This window comes from Erpetoichthys calabaricus, chromosome 16 (assembly GCF_900747795.2).
Source record: "Erpetoichthys calabaricus chromosome 16, fErpCal1.3, whole genome shotgun sequence".
Classification (NCBI taxonomy): Eukaryota; Metazoa; Chordata; class Cladistia; order Polypteriformes; family Polypteridae; genus Erpetoichthys; species Erpetoichthys calabaricus.
The window spans coordinates 37438992-37454443 of record NC_041409.2 but is presented as its reverse complement, the minus strand read 5'-3'; the positions used below and the strand labels follow the sequence as shown (position 1 = coordinate 37454443).

General features: G+C 41.0%; 1 long non-coding RNA gene across 1 annotated transcript in view; it reads left to right on the top strand.

Annotated features, from left to right (window-relative positions):
* The first annotated feature begins 13322 nt into the window (after positions 1–13322).
* Positions 13323–15452, top strand: part of LOC114666432 (uncharacterized) — a 37366-nt gene continuing 35236 nt past the window's right edge. Inside the window, exon 1 of the long non-coding RNA XR_003718582.2 lies at positions 13323–13547. This is a non-coding gene — a long non-coding RNA (uncharacterized LOC114666432). The remainder of the gene's footprint in view (positions 13548–15452) is intronic.

The following is a 15452-nucleotide window of genomic DNA, read 5'->3' as shown; positions in this document are numbered from 1 at the left end:
AGAGGACAAACATTCTCTGAGCTAGTCTTCTCTAGTGTGGGAAATTATCCTTTTTGAGAGACTTGTAGAATGTCAGTAATGGCACTGACTTTAAAGTGTTCTGCCAGCAATGCGTCAGACTGCAAGTCTAGAAATTCAGGTTGTACCTCACTGGGGGAACTGTCCACATCACATGAAAAAGGAGAGGAGAAGGTGAACGTTTCAGTTTCCACCTCTTTGAAGTCTTCAGATCATCTGGAAAACTCACCTAGCAAAGCTCGGAACATGACTACGTTAAGCTGATCAGCAGATACAGTAGAATTCTTTGCTCTCAGTGTGGGAAGGTGTGTCAATGCGTTCCTCTCTACTTGTTGAGAGAGAAACAGTAACTTCCTCATGAAGGAATTGACTAGGCTGTGCATCTCATGTGCAAAAAGACCTTCGCCTTGCAATTTTGTATTCAGTTCATTCAAAAATGCAGTCACATCAACAGTAAATGCCTAATCTAATAGCCACTCAGTGCTGTTAGTTCAAGGATGGTTTTCTTTTCATTTGACAAAACTATTGAATCTCTGATTTCAGATCCCAGACCTGTTTGAGCACTTTGCCCAAGCTTAGCTGCCTAACAGCTATGTGGTAACCCAGATCAGTGTGATCAGTCTCATGCTCCTCCAACAATGTAACAAATGTCTGTGATGTAATGCCCTAGCCCTGATGAAATTTACAGTATCTAGTACAACATCAACCACATGATTAATTTTCATCATTCATTTACATAGTACTTCTTGGTGAATAATACAATGTAAAAAAGGAGTTTTTGGGCTTGGTTAATCTCAGCCACTTTTCCATGCATCCTTTTTAAAAGTCCAACATTTTTGCCTGTCAGATCTGGAGAACCATCAGTTGTCACACCAGTTACCGTTTCCTCTGGCAGTCCTAACTTTTCCATGCATGTACTGACTTCAGTAAATAAGTCCTTATTGGTTGTTGTCCATTTCACTGACTGCATAGAAGCCAGTCTTTTGTTATTCCTTCCACAAAAATCAGCAGCTACTGTGTCATGAACATCACAGCTCTCATCCATGGCAAAGGAAAGGTAGTTGTCATTTTCCACCTTGTGTTTCAGCTGTAGTGCCAGATTCTCCACAATTTCTTAATCCAGTTTATAACTTTTAGCTGCAAGAGTGACAGATGTTCAAAAGCATCCTTCTCCTCTGGGCAGAGAAGTGCCGCCAAATCCAACACTCTTTAACAAATTGTCCATCAGAAAATGGCTTGCTTCTTTTGGCAGTTTTGTGAGATAAAACATGGCTGGTTTTTACTGTTCATTCCTTTGGTGTCTGAAGCTTTGTAAACTTTGTAAAGTGACTTTGCTGTTTTTGCAACTTAGCTAACAATTCCATTGCTGTCCTCACCTTCTCCTCTTTGGATAAATTTCTGTATTTGTCAGCATGCTTGTCTCAAAGTGATGGCCCAAGGTGTAGTCTTTAAATGCAGTGATGTGCTCTTTGCATACCAAACAGATTGCTTTACCGCTAACCTCTACTCCACTACTTTGGAGTCCAGGATTTGTTATCTGTTTTCTGCATAGACTTTTCGTTACGCTCATTTTTGTTGTGTTCTTGCACAACATGCAGACGGGATACATATTAACAACAGGTGTCATCTTCCTTTATTCAATATAACATAAACAATCTCTTTATCACCCCTTTCTCTGATGCAGTCTCCCACAGTTTCCCCCTTTAATATCCCATCCTTCCTGACGCAATCTCCTGCAGTGTGCCATACATATTAATTTTGCTCTGCATCTGTACGGTCACATCTAGCTGTGATGCAGACTGGCACACCCAGGCAAGTATTTGCCGTCCACACCTTCACACACCAGACAGAACCGGATCATGGGCCACATTTAACCAACAGGCTGTATAATGCCCAGGTCTGGTCTACAATATACTTTATATTCATCACTTTTGAGGTTTAATGTGTGTCATGTCAATGCACATTATAATAAAGGCTCAGTGATATAAATTATTATGCACGTGAGTTGGTATTTAGTGATTTTGGTTGCATTTCCCTACTTGGTCAAGAAATGTTGCATTTGTTTAGAGCTGCCGTAAATATTCACAAGTTCTTTTGTTGGCACAGGCAGTGCTTGGCCAACCAAATATAAGAACTGACTCATACCTGGATCATTAATTTTTTTTTGAAAAATTCCATTTAAAAGGAGATTGCATTAAAGATAGATAGATAGATAGATAGATAGATAGATAGATAGATAGATAGATAGATAGATAGATAGATAGATAGATAGATAGATAGATAGATAGATAGATAGATAGATAGATACTTTATTAATCCTAAGGGGAAATTCACGTACTCCAGCAGCAGCATACCAATAAAAAACAATATTAAATTAAAGAGTGATAACAATGCAGGTATACAGACAGACAATAACTTTGAATAATGTTAACGTTTACCCCGCTTAATGTTAAGCCCTGTGCTGTGTCATCTGATACCCTCCCAGTTGCGGCCACAAGCCTGCATGTCCGCTTGTGGGGTGAGAAGTTTCATTTAGTTCAGCTCAATAACTTGAAGGAGCCGGGTCCGTGAGCAGCCCTTCTGTGTGAGGATTTAAATGGAGAGGTTCAGTACCTTGTGTGATTCCTCACCAGTGATAGCATCTCAGATTTTATTCAGGAATATCCTAGAAACACTGAAAAGGCATTCAGGTGAGGAATATGAATGTATCAGTGCTACCCTTGTTTCAGTACAAGTTTTGATTTTCCTCATTTAAACCATATACGAGGGACATTCAAAAAGTTGCCACACTTTTATATTTTCATTGGAAACAGAGAAGGTGGGAGGAGTAGAAATTGGGCATTAAAAAGTAGGTACGATGCTGAGAAAATTGTATTGCAAACGAAGGTGACTATGTAGAAAGTTGAAGTAATTTATTTTAGAAATTTTTAATAAACAGAGTTAAAAAAAGGAAACTTTTTAAATGTCCTTCATACTTAGAGTTTTCAATCCTTGAACTGAACTTACAACTCTCTTTTAATGTATACAATTGATTTGAAAAACTGCCTTGCAATGAACAATTATCAGTCTAACCAGACAATGAGTGACATGCTGGGGAAAGAGGACAGCCACTGGCAAAGCAGATTACCAATTTTCCAGCAGTTTGACAAATATTAACAAGGTAAACATTTTATTAATTCGCCTAAGTCTGGACATATCTCTTAGTTATGGAGGCATCCTTAATTTGGTGACATAAATGCAAAAGAAATAAACTTTTACAGAAAATGATCAGTTTTACCTATTAGACATATTAGTCTGGAATTTCACTGTGTAGCGGGGCCACATAAGTGTTAAATGTCAGTACTGAGTGCGTCTCGTTTCATTGTCCCGTTTACTGTTTATGTGCATCAGTTAATGCCGTCCCCGAAAAAGGGGACGGATGATGGAAGGAGACCACAGCCACAAACCTGGAAAACACCTGTTTACAATCAATCAATCACAGCCGTCACAGGATTATTTAAACCAGCAGGAGGAGAAGGAAAGAAGAAAAGAGAAGGAGATTTTTCATTCACGACCACGAGCCAACTATTCCAGTTATTGTCCACATCGCGCATATCCATCCAGTTTGGTTTTCCATCAGCCGGATTTATTTCAAGGACCTCACCACGAGAGACCCCGGGGTAGGACTTAATCATCCACCACACACACGAGGATTCACGGTGAGGCTGTTCCATTTTTTCCGGGGAGAATCAAACATCGCAATTTCACTAATTCAGTCATCCGCTTTCAGGACAGTTTCTTTATTACCGGACTCACGTTCTCATTCATTTTCAGTTTATCATTCATTGTTGTTCGTGTTGTGTGTTTATTTGTTACAGGGACAAGGGAGGGTTTTTGTTGTGTGTGTATATATATATATATATATATATATATATATATATATATATATATATATATATATAATATCCCTCCACCCCAGCAATAACAAGACACCACCAAATATATATATATGTTTCTATTTTTTGTATGTCTTATCTTACTTAATACATTTAATCCGTTTAAATTTTACATCCTGTTTTTGTGTGCTCATATTTTTCACCGTCGATTGTGGGGGAAAAGTTTAATTGGTAAGAAGTACGGCTTGATAGTAAGATTATTTCTCCGTTAATTATCCAAGCCACAGGTCTTGGGAGTGTAGCTGCCGGCTGGGTAAAAGGGGTCGGCCGTTACAACTGTATGTCATATAATGTATAAAAAAAAGGTTTTCCTAGATTATAAAGGTTCCTCATGTCACACACACACACACACAGATGTTGATAATATGCTGCATGCCTGTTATTACCTGTAGATGTTGCACCGTTTACTTGATTATCTGATATTTTTGCAGGAAGAGCAAGTAAGACTGCGCAGCTCCACTGTGTAGACCTTGAGAAAAATTACTGTGAAGGTGACGACAGCTCAGCAGTTGGCGTGAAGTGGAAATCCCAGTTTAGTCACAAGTTGTCAATGCTGTGAAAGGTAAATGGAATACTTAAGGGGGCAGGGATGAGGGAATAGCTGGCTGTTGCAAGAGTTCATCTGAGCAAGTGCACACCAATGTAAAGGACAAATCCAGTCATTGAAAATGGCAACAGCAGAACACAGGTAAACAAATGTTGGCAGTGGTTCTTTAGCTGGCCATGCTATGGTGGGTTTTTTGCTTTAATAGTCCCCAGGACTTGTGTTGGAGACACCTTAGTAATCCGCCTCTCCTACAGTCAGTTTTCAGTTCTAAGATGTAAAATGAAAAGCATTAGGCAGCAACAAGTTTTGTGTGATATTAGTGCAGGTCAACAGGTAGCATTGTTGCCTCTCAGCACACAGAGCCTGCCTCTGTTCTCAGGTGTGGTGGTGTCTGATTTGAGTTTTCATGTTCTCCCCATTTTTGTAGATATTCCAGTTTTCCTCTTGCATTGAACACCATGTATTTGGTAAGGAATGGGAGTGTGTACGGTGTGCCCTACAGTGAACTGACATCCCACACTCAATTTGTTCCCCTATTACACCCATTACTGAAGGCTTCAGCAACCTGTTATGTTAAAAACTAGTTTAACTGTGAATGAATAGGTGAGTCATTGAACTCTACCAGAAGAAACTGAGAACACATCAAGTCAAGTTGAGTAGAGTGCAGTAGAGGATTATGGGTTTTGAATGTTGCCTGGTGTTAAAACAATCAGTGTCATTTTGATTGAAATCCATTTTTAGGTGTGTTCACATGTAGTACCTACTGTATTGCGATAGCCATGTCTGTCTGTCCGTGTGAAACAACTTGGCCCCCAGTGGACCAGATCTGTTGAAATGCGACATGCTTATTCTTCAAAGAAATTTGCCAATACAGTTCAATTATCGTTAAAATATCTCAAACAGATCACTCTGTACAAAGTGTTGAAATCTTATAATCTCCCATTGAAAAGCATTGTCGAATTTGGGAATTTGACAGTCTTAACACAGAAAAACATTCAGTTTGACATCAAGTATGAATTAGTCTACTGCTTCAGTTTCGGTAACATAAACTTATATATTTTGTATATTTTATAGTATTTTTTTCTTCTTTTACTTCTCTTATAGGTGCTTGATCCCCAATGGACATTAACCTCTGCTTTCACTAACTGGTGATCACAGACATATTTAAGACAAACACATGTGCTGGGGATAGCCAGCTGCTAAAGCCCATTTCCATCCAGCCATCCATTATGCAACCCGCTATATCCTAACTACAGGGTCACAGGAGTCTGCTGGAGCCAATCCCTGCCATCACAGGGCACAATGTAGGAAACAAACCCCAAGCAGAGCGCCAGCCCACCAGAGGGCGAAAGCCCATGTCATATTAGATGATTTTTCCAGTGATTTTCGCGTCATAACCATCATTTACATAATCTTAGCCAGTCAGAGGAAGTCAGCGACGTGCTGCCGTGAAATCGATCATATACTGGACGATGGAGACCAACTACTCGGAGACTGGCTATGGTAAAATCAGATTTTCAGTTTGGTGGGCTGTTTATGTACAAGAGTTAAGAACCAATAAGCATTCAGCATAAGCATTCAGGAAAATGAACAGAATGTAGTGACGAGGAATAAGGAGCATGTGTGTTTTGAACTTCACAAATAGAAGAGAGGCTCATCTGTCTGATGTCTCATGTTTTATGTAGTAAAACAGATTAGGGAAAATAAAAGGGCTGAACACACCCCAGCATTAAAACTCCCAGCACTGGCTCTGTCAGGTGGCATGGGGGCTATGGACTTCACAAAGAGAAGAGAAGCTCATCATACCATACCAGCATAGAAAAACCAAACAAGGTGCAAAGATTGCTGCTAAGCTTACTGCAGCTGTTAATACTTTGTACAGCGCCGGCTCTGTCTGGCAGCACGCTATTGGCTATCAGAAAAAGAGGTAAGCACAACTGTGCCGGAAGATCGGCACTCAGTCAGTAAATGTGGGCTGTGATTTTCAGTAATGTAATTTGGCATGGCGCAGCAATCAGTGACTTCAATTGGCAAGTCTGACATTCTCGTGACTGGGGAATCCCGAAAGCACAGAAGTCCCAAAAATACTTCCAAAAATTGCCCTGTAAAGGGGGACTACCATCCAAAGCCCAACTAGATGAAAAGGGGACCAGAAGAAACTTTATAAAATAAAAAATTTATTTTAACAAAAGTACAAGTAGCAGTACATGTACCTGTAGTACAAGAAGCACCTAAAAACACAAAAGGAATTTCCTGAGAAGGCAAGGCAATCCACAGTCACATTAGCTTTAGCCAAAACTCCAGGGGAGGCACACGTGTAAGCGGCTCATACAGAAATACACATAGCACAAAAGGTCACCTATCTGGAAATGAAAGGAAGAGGAAAGAAATTCTGTAAGCATCACTCTACGTATAAACATAGACTTAACTAACATGTCCTCAATATGTATGTTACAGGATAAACTACTTCACAGCCGCATTATCCACACATTATTATTATAAAGAACAGACATTATCAGCCTGCAGCTTAAAGGTGTTTGACTAATTAATAACACAGGAAAAGTGCAACTGGCTTAACTGATATAAATATAGTATGGGATTAAAAAAGGAACTGCAGTTTAAATATGGGCCAAAGATTGGGGAACTTCTTTGAGGTGCTATTCTTCTTATATGTATTAATAATGCTTGTGATCTCTCTGCTGTCATTGAAAACTGTTGAGCCACCACAAGTCCATTTAGGCACCATTTTTAACTACCGGTACATGGCATTGCAAAATGCTGTTAAAAAGCTTGTATTTAATATAGTCTACTAACACGTGATTACATTCCATTTATTTTATAATGACTCATCATTATCTAAATAAACACAAATGTGATAACTGACTCTTTGATGAAGTCACAAAAAAAAGGAAAATGCTCCAACTTTCTTATCAGCTGTTAATTTAGTCCATGAACATGTTTGATTGCGACACCATGTGAATATTTTATAACTTGTTTCTTTAGTGTTACAACAAGAATAAAATAGTAGAATAGAACAAATATTTTCTTTCATCATACTTGTGAACAATGAAATCTGTTATGACATCTCTCATAAAGTCAGCAATATATTAGAGGAAAATAACAAATTTTTACATGTACAAAAAAAAGAGGAGGAAAGTAATACCTAGAAATAAATAAATAGATTCAGCCTTTGGGGCCTACATTCTGTGTGTGTCTGTGTGTGTAATAACAACCCATGGTGGGACATAAAATCAGTTCTTTGCAGTTGGAGAGGGTGGTGATGGAGGCCACAGTTCTGGGGAAAAACCCAGATGCCAGCGGATCATATGGGGAATGCTCAGGATGTGTTGTGTCTCTGCTGATGTTGCTAGCCTTTTTCTTTATTTGGCTAACATAGACACTGTCCAGATGCAAGAGGCTAATTGCAATGATTTGCTGAGCCACCTTCACCACACAATGCAGATCCTTCTGCTCAGCACCCATGGAGCTGAAGCACCACACAGGCCAGGCACGGAGTGGGAAAGGATACTCTTGATGGTGTTGTGGTGGACATTCTTACCAGGAGTTGTTGAGGAAGTTGGGTGTGTTGCAGTTTGCTAAGGAAGCTGAATCTTTGTTGGGTTTTTTCATGTTAGATGTTTTGTTAAGTAAACTCTAAGGAATTTGACACTCTTCATACATTCCACTACTTCTTCATAAATGTGAACTGGGATGTGGTCTGCCTTTTTAGTTCTCCTGAAGTCTACGATGATCTTCTTTGCCTTGGTGTAGCTTCAGATCAGGTTGCTGTCTTTATACCACTCAGCCATGTGTTCCACCTCATTCCTGTAGGCCAGTTTCTCCTTCTCTGAAATTAGCTATTGTGATGTCATCAGGAGCTTTAATTATGGCATTGGATGAGTGAATGAGGATGAAGTAATTGGTAAGAGAGTGTACGGCATTTGGCTCAGTAGGCAGCCCCACAGAGGTCCTATGTTCAAGATGAGAGCACAAGAAGTGTAGTCCCCAATCCTGATGCACTATGGTCTGTTTAAGAGGAAATGCATGACCCAGGAACAGAGAAATGGTCCAGACCCAGCTTGCTCAATGTATTGAAACATTTGTGTGGGATTGTTGTATTAAATACAGAGCTAAGGTCCACAAATAGGACCCTCACGTAGGTGTTTGGCTAGGTGTGCCAGAGCTGTATAGAATGCAACAAGAATGAGTCCTTTGTGGCCAAACTTGATAATGGTTCAGATCTGGGAGGTTGATTCTTGTGATATGGGAGACACCCAATCTCTCAAAGCACCTCATCATTTTTGGTATGAAGCTACTAGGCAATAATCATTTAAACACTTCATTACTGATTTCTTGGGCACTGGTGGTGGAGGATTTAAAGCATGTTGGAACAGCAATTTGTTGTAATGAGAGGTTGAATATGTTAGTAAACAGCCCTACTAGTTGATCTGTGCTTACCTTCAATGTCTGCCTGGTCACTCCATCTGAACACGCTGGCATTTACTGGCATCAATTTTCTGCAGTGCAGCTCTCACCACACCTTAGAACCCATGTCTGCTCTCCAACAGATGTTGATAAGGTAAGGAACAGCTTCCCAGTTTAAAGTGGGAAAATGGGCAAAGAACATGTTTGGACATCAGAGCTGGAATCACCAAGGCCAAGCAAAGCTTTTAGACAAAGAGCTGATGAGGAATAATCTCCCTGTAAGCATGAAGAAAAAACTGCTACAAACACAAGCCCAGTCCATTCAGAGGTATGGTGCAGATACATTTTCTCTTACAATGTCTCTAAAAATTGAAGATCACAGGTTTTGAACTATGGTGCTCTAGGAGGATCTTGAAAATTAGCTGCACAGACATAGTCATGAATGAGAATGTGCTGCAAAATGTCAGTGAAGTGAAACCACATGTGTTGGAAGGCATGGTGAACATAAGATATTAGACAAACAAAAGGACCTTATCCAGCCCATTTGTTGCTCATTTGTTTAGTTAAGCTATCCCAGTATTTCGTCCAGATACTGCTTACATGTTGGCAAGGTTTCTGCTTCAATTTCATGTCTTGGTAGTTTGTTTCAGATTCCCCAAACTTTGTTTAAAGAAGTACTTCCTGGCATTAGTCCTAAATGCTCCATTCCTTAATTCCCATTAATGCCCTCAACTACATGATTCACCATTAAATTAAAAGAATTCTAGATCTATTTTATCACTGCCTTTGAGAATTTTAACAACCTGGATTGGGACCCCATGCTATCTTCTCAGTTCGAGACTACACAGGTTTAATTCTCTGAGCCTATCACAGTACAATATGTCCTGAAGTTCTGGGATGTTCCTGGTCACACTGCTCTGCACAGTTTTAAGTGCTGCCATGACTTCCTTGTACCTTGGTAACCAGAATGTCACATAGTACTCCAAATGTGGTTTCACTTGTACGTTATATAGTCTGAGCGTAATGTCCCTTGATTTATATTCAGCACTTTTTATGATAGAACTTAACATTTGCCTTTTTAATAATTTCTGCGCATTGCTTAGAAGATGAAAATGTTATGTCAACATAAACCCCTAAATCCTTAGTAAAGGTTGCTTCCTGTATGTAGGTTTGTGTCTCCCATCTTGTATTTATAACTAACATTCCTTTTCCCCATGTGCAGCACTTTGCATTTTTCTGTGTTAAACTGCATTTTCTAAGTGTTCATCCAGTTCCGAAGCTTGTCCAAGTGTTTCTGAATTGCTTTTGTTCCCTCCAGTGCTGGCTCAAGGGTATAAGGGTATAATTCAGTGATGGGTGGATGGTCCTCCATGTAGATTAAAGAGCGTTTGTATTTGTGTATGAAATTGAAGAATGGCAGGCACAGGTCCACATAGTAGTTTAATATGAGATCAAAGAACATTTTGCTCCTGGAGACAGGAGCCCATTCATATTTATATATGAAATCATAGAACCCTAATTTCATCCATCCATCCATTGTCTCCCGTTTATCCGAGGTCGGGTCGCGGGGGCAGCAGCTTGAGCAGAGATGCCCAGACTTCCCTCTCCCCGGCCACTTCTTCTAGCTCTTCCGGGAGAATCCCAAGGCGTTCCCAGGCCAGTCGAGAGACATAGTCCCTCCAGCGTGTCCTGGGTCTTCCCCGCTGCCTCCTCCCGGTTAGACGTGCCCGGAACACCTCACCAGGGAGGCGTCCAGGAGGCATCCTGATCAGATGCCCGAGCCACCTCATCTGACTCCTCTCGATGCGAAGGAGCAGCGGCTCTACTCTGAGCCCTTCCCGGATGACTGAGCTTTTCACCCTATCTATCTATCTATCTATCTATCTATCTATCTATCTATCTATCTATCTATCTATCTATCTATCTATCTATCTATCTATCTATCTATCTATCTTTAAGGGAAAGCCCAGACACCCTGCGGAGGAAACTCATTTCAGCCGCTTGTATTCGCGATCTCGTTCTTTCGGTCACTATCCATAGCTCATGACCATAGGTGAGGGTAGGAACATAGATCGACTGGTAAATTGAGAGCTTCACCTTGCGGCTCAGCTCCTTTTTCACCACGACAGACCGATGCAGCGCCCGCATTACTGCGGATGCCGCACCGATCCGCCTGTCGATCTCACGCTCCATTCTTCCCTCACTCGTGAACAAGACCCCGAGATACTTGAACTCCTTCACTTGAGGCAGGATCTCGCTCCCAACCCTGAGAGGTTTTAGAACCCTAATTTTCCCCTCGGAAATCAATCAAACCATGTTTGTATTTGTTTATGAATACAGAGAATGGTGGATTCCCTCTTGGAGATTGGAGTGAGTTCATATTGAACAGAGTAATCAATAAAGTAATAAAGTGGGGGTTCCCCCTTGGAGATCGCAGTATGCACACCTTTAAATATTTTCTACATGCTGTTGTAAATGCAGTATAGCAACATTAGATAGAACGGTATTGGGGGGTAGGATATGCCTTGGTGTCCCACGCATTAAAAGATAAGGAAAACGTAGTGGTTGGATGACATCCTGAAAATGACAAGCAGCTGTAACTTCAGGCGTAATATTATGATGAGAATTGCCAAGTGGAAAGTACTGATGGATACCTGGTTCAGGGTTTGAAGTTCACCTATGACTGCACACTCTTGGAGTTCAGCAACTAAGCATTTCACTATATATTGTATTGTGTATAATGGTATGTGACAAATAAAATTTGATTTGCGTTTCTTCTATTTTGCCTAACCTGTACCCGCCAATACTCTTGATGAACACTGTGTACCAGCTTGGGACAGCATTGTCCCCACATGGTGTTGAATGCTTAGTGGAAACTTAACTAGCACTCCTCAGGCTTCTAGACACATCTTTTTTTGAAGCCTCACTTTCTCAAAGCCAATGTACTGACAAATTTATCACTGTCCTCCTTGTAGCTGCTGAATTGTCATCTGTGCTCATCCTGCTAGATCTCTCCTTTGCCTTCAACATGGTCAACCACCAGATTTTCCTTGCCACCCTCTCTGACCTTGGAATCACTGAGACTGCCCTCTGGTGCTTTGAATCCAACCTCTTGGGCAGTTCAAACATACCATGTGTCCTGGGTTGGAGAGATGTCAAGGGTGCACCAGTCAAGCATGGGGGTGCCCCATGGATTGGTGCTGGTGCTCTTTATACCTCCTTACTGGGTCCTATCTTCTAGTCCTATGGTTTCTGTTATCAGTGCTATGATGAATTGTACCTGTACCAGTCATTTCCTCCAGAAGACCACACAGTATCAAATCAAATCTCTGCTTGTTTCAATGATATCTCCTGCTCAACCTGGCAGTGACTAACCTTCTTTTTAATCCCAGCTTGTCTGTGTGTTTATTACCCCATCTCTGTTCAACTCAGCTTATTAGCACTTACACCCGCCAAGTTGGTATGCAAACGCTGGGGTGATGATCAATGACCAACAGTCCTTCAGGGACCATATTGTTACAGTCTCTGTCTTGCTGATTTGCAGTATCCACAGTATCAGACCATATTTAACACAGTATACAGGACAGCTTCTTACCTTCGCTTTCATTACTGGACTAATGCAACTCTCTGCTGGCAGGAGTAGCAGCATGTATCACCAAGTGGCTGAGAGGATTCAAAATGCAATGGAACATTATGTATTCAGCTACCCGAGATGGACACGTGATCACTCTATTCAGATCAGTAAATTGACTCCCTGTAACGGCATGTATTTAATCCTAATCCTTAATGCTTACAAAGTACTCATATATATATATATATATATATATATATATATATATATATATATATATTTGGAAACACTTGGGGTCTACTTCACGACCACCCACGTTTACTGATTAATGGCTTCTGGCGATGTCACCTCAGAGTGGCATCAAATCTTAATCCAGACTCTTCATGTTTTGCTTTTAGCTGGTTGAACGACCTGTCCACTACCATTCGAGCACCAGACTCCCTAAATGTGTTTAAAAAGTGTTTAAAGACCCTCTTGTACAGTGACTTTCAATCTAACTGCTGTTAGATTTTGTAACCTAGGAACTGTAACTCGTTTTTATTTTGTTCTGAGCTCTTCACTGGTCAATACTGGTAGTCAATTTTGTAACCTTGTCCTGTAAAACTTGCTCCCAAACATTCCCCCAGACTTACGTGTACGCGATTATGTTGCGTTTTTTTCTATGTCGCTTTGAATAAAAGCGTTAGCTAAGCAAATACATAGAAATGTCTTAAATTGCTGACCACTGCAGTTTGCGGACCAACTCGCAGGTCCCATTGAGCTCAGTTCACCTACTACATCACAAAGACAAGCGTGCTGGAAATGCGAAGCCACCAATCAGCAAATGAACTGAGTGGGAGAGGCGGGCTGGACCCTGACTATTGGACCATGGTCACGAGGAGGCGGGGCGAGCGCGGCTCCTGACTGGTTGCGCGAGCGAAGTGCCAGTCCTGGCGGAGGGAAGATGGCGGCGTAAAGGAGGTGAACTGTCGCTGTAAAAATTCAGGAATGAAGCGGTTCTGGAGCCATAGCGTTCTGTCTGGTTGACCTCTATTAAACTGCTGCTATAAAGGTGAGGACAGGGCGTTGTGTAATATCAAGTACGCTAGAAGGCCGTCTCTTTGTTTGTTGTTTCACTTATGTATAAAATGTTTACATGTACGGGTCATGTGACACTTTTGAATGAATACCAGCACAGGCGGCAGACGCGGTCGAGACTCGCTGTTCGTGCGGGACTATCTGGGCAGGCTGGCTGATTGGTCGTAGCCGGCCTCACGGGAGAAGTTGCTCGCTGCTTGATGTGATGCCGTCCTTTCAATATAGGGCAGCGCCTGTGTGGAGGAAGGGGTGGTTGGAGGGAGCGGGGGAAAAGTTGCTGACACAGAGGAAGGCATCTTGTTAATGATGAAAAGTTCGGGTGTGAGGCGGGGGTGTGGACGTGGGATTCGCCACAGGGAAATCGGTTAACGCCAGATGTCATCTTGCCGACATTCTGACGTATGGGTTTGCGCCCTGGATGAATCAAATGATTCCGTCTTCTGACAGCTTGACCAGCGTCACCTTTAGTGCTTTTTAAATAATAAATTTGCCCAGTGCTACGACTGGAGAACCAGCTTGTTGTATTGTTTTAAAAATAATAGTATCTGTTGCAGCCGCGTCACAGAGAGCAGCAGTGGGGACCGAAGACAACTGGCTTCTCTCTGCATTCCCGAAGAACTGTAAATCCCCCAACTTCCTTCATCGGGCTGATTTTTGGCCACTTTTACGTCACTGTAGTGTGATCGGAGCTGTGTTATTAAACATTATGAATTCATTTGTATGAACATAACTTGAAACGTTTGTAATTAATAAACTTAATCACTGTGGTTCTACTAATTTTTAAAAAATACTGCTAAATGTATTCTGCAGTTACGGTGAAATGCTCGATGAATCCACCAGGTGGCAGCACATGAAAGCACACATCCCAATGCTTTGAGTTTTGGGGAATATTCTAAAGTCTGTCTTCATTGTCTGCTTTGTTTTAGTTACCGTATGTGAATTTCTTTGACTCTATTTCTAGGCGTCTGTTTTCTTTCTTTTACCTTAAACCAGGGGTCTCAAATTGAAGGTTTTTATTCCATCCACTTTTTTAAACTGTTGGTAATGGAACATACGTCATTGCTCATTTTTAATTGTGTTCATAAGAATTTCTTATGAATGCTTTGAAACCATTTTATTTTTTTGACTGGGACCTTCTGACTCACGGTTTTCAGAAAACCCTCACATATGATGTATTGTTCAACCTGTCTTGATTAATGATGGGCATTTCGATTAAATTTTCTAAATCAACTCTTCAAAGTACTCATTTAAATGAATTGATTATTTTACTTTTATATTTACATGTATTTGCTTGGCAGACACTTTTATCCAAAGTGATTTACAAAAGAGGTAACATAATCGAGTAATATTAGGCTAGGGCCTGTTTGTTCAGCAAGTGTGGTTGGGCAGGCAGCAAAAGTTGATTGCCAAGATTAACAACAAATCAACCAATAATGTGAAAGATCACAGAGCACTTTTTTTTTTATAAATTCATTTAGATTTTCACAGAACAGATGAGTTTTCAAATGCTTCTTAAATACATTGAGAGAGTCAGCAGTTTGAATGGAGGTGGGCAGCTTGTTCCACTAACTAATAACTACACAAGAAAGGAGTCTGGGTTGAGACTTGATAACACTCAGAGGTGGCATCACCAGATGTGTCTCCATATACTCATGTGCTGACCCACTGGCTACTCTGTAGTCAAGCTTCAGGGATTTGAACTTGAATGTGTGCTACAGGGAGTCAGTGTAGCAACATGAAGAGAGGAGTGACATGTGCCCATCTTGGCTGGTTTGAGCAGCTGCATTCTGGACCATCTACAGTGGCATGATAGCACATGCAGGTTCTCCTGCCAGGAGTAAATTTTGATTCATTTTCAGGGCTAGCTTATACTGTATAT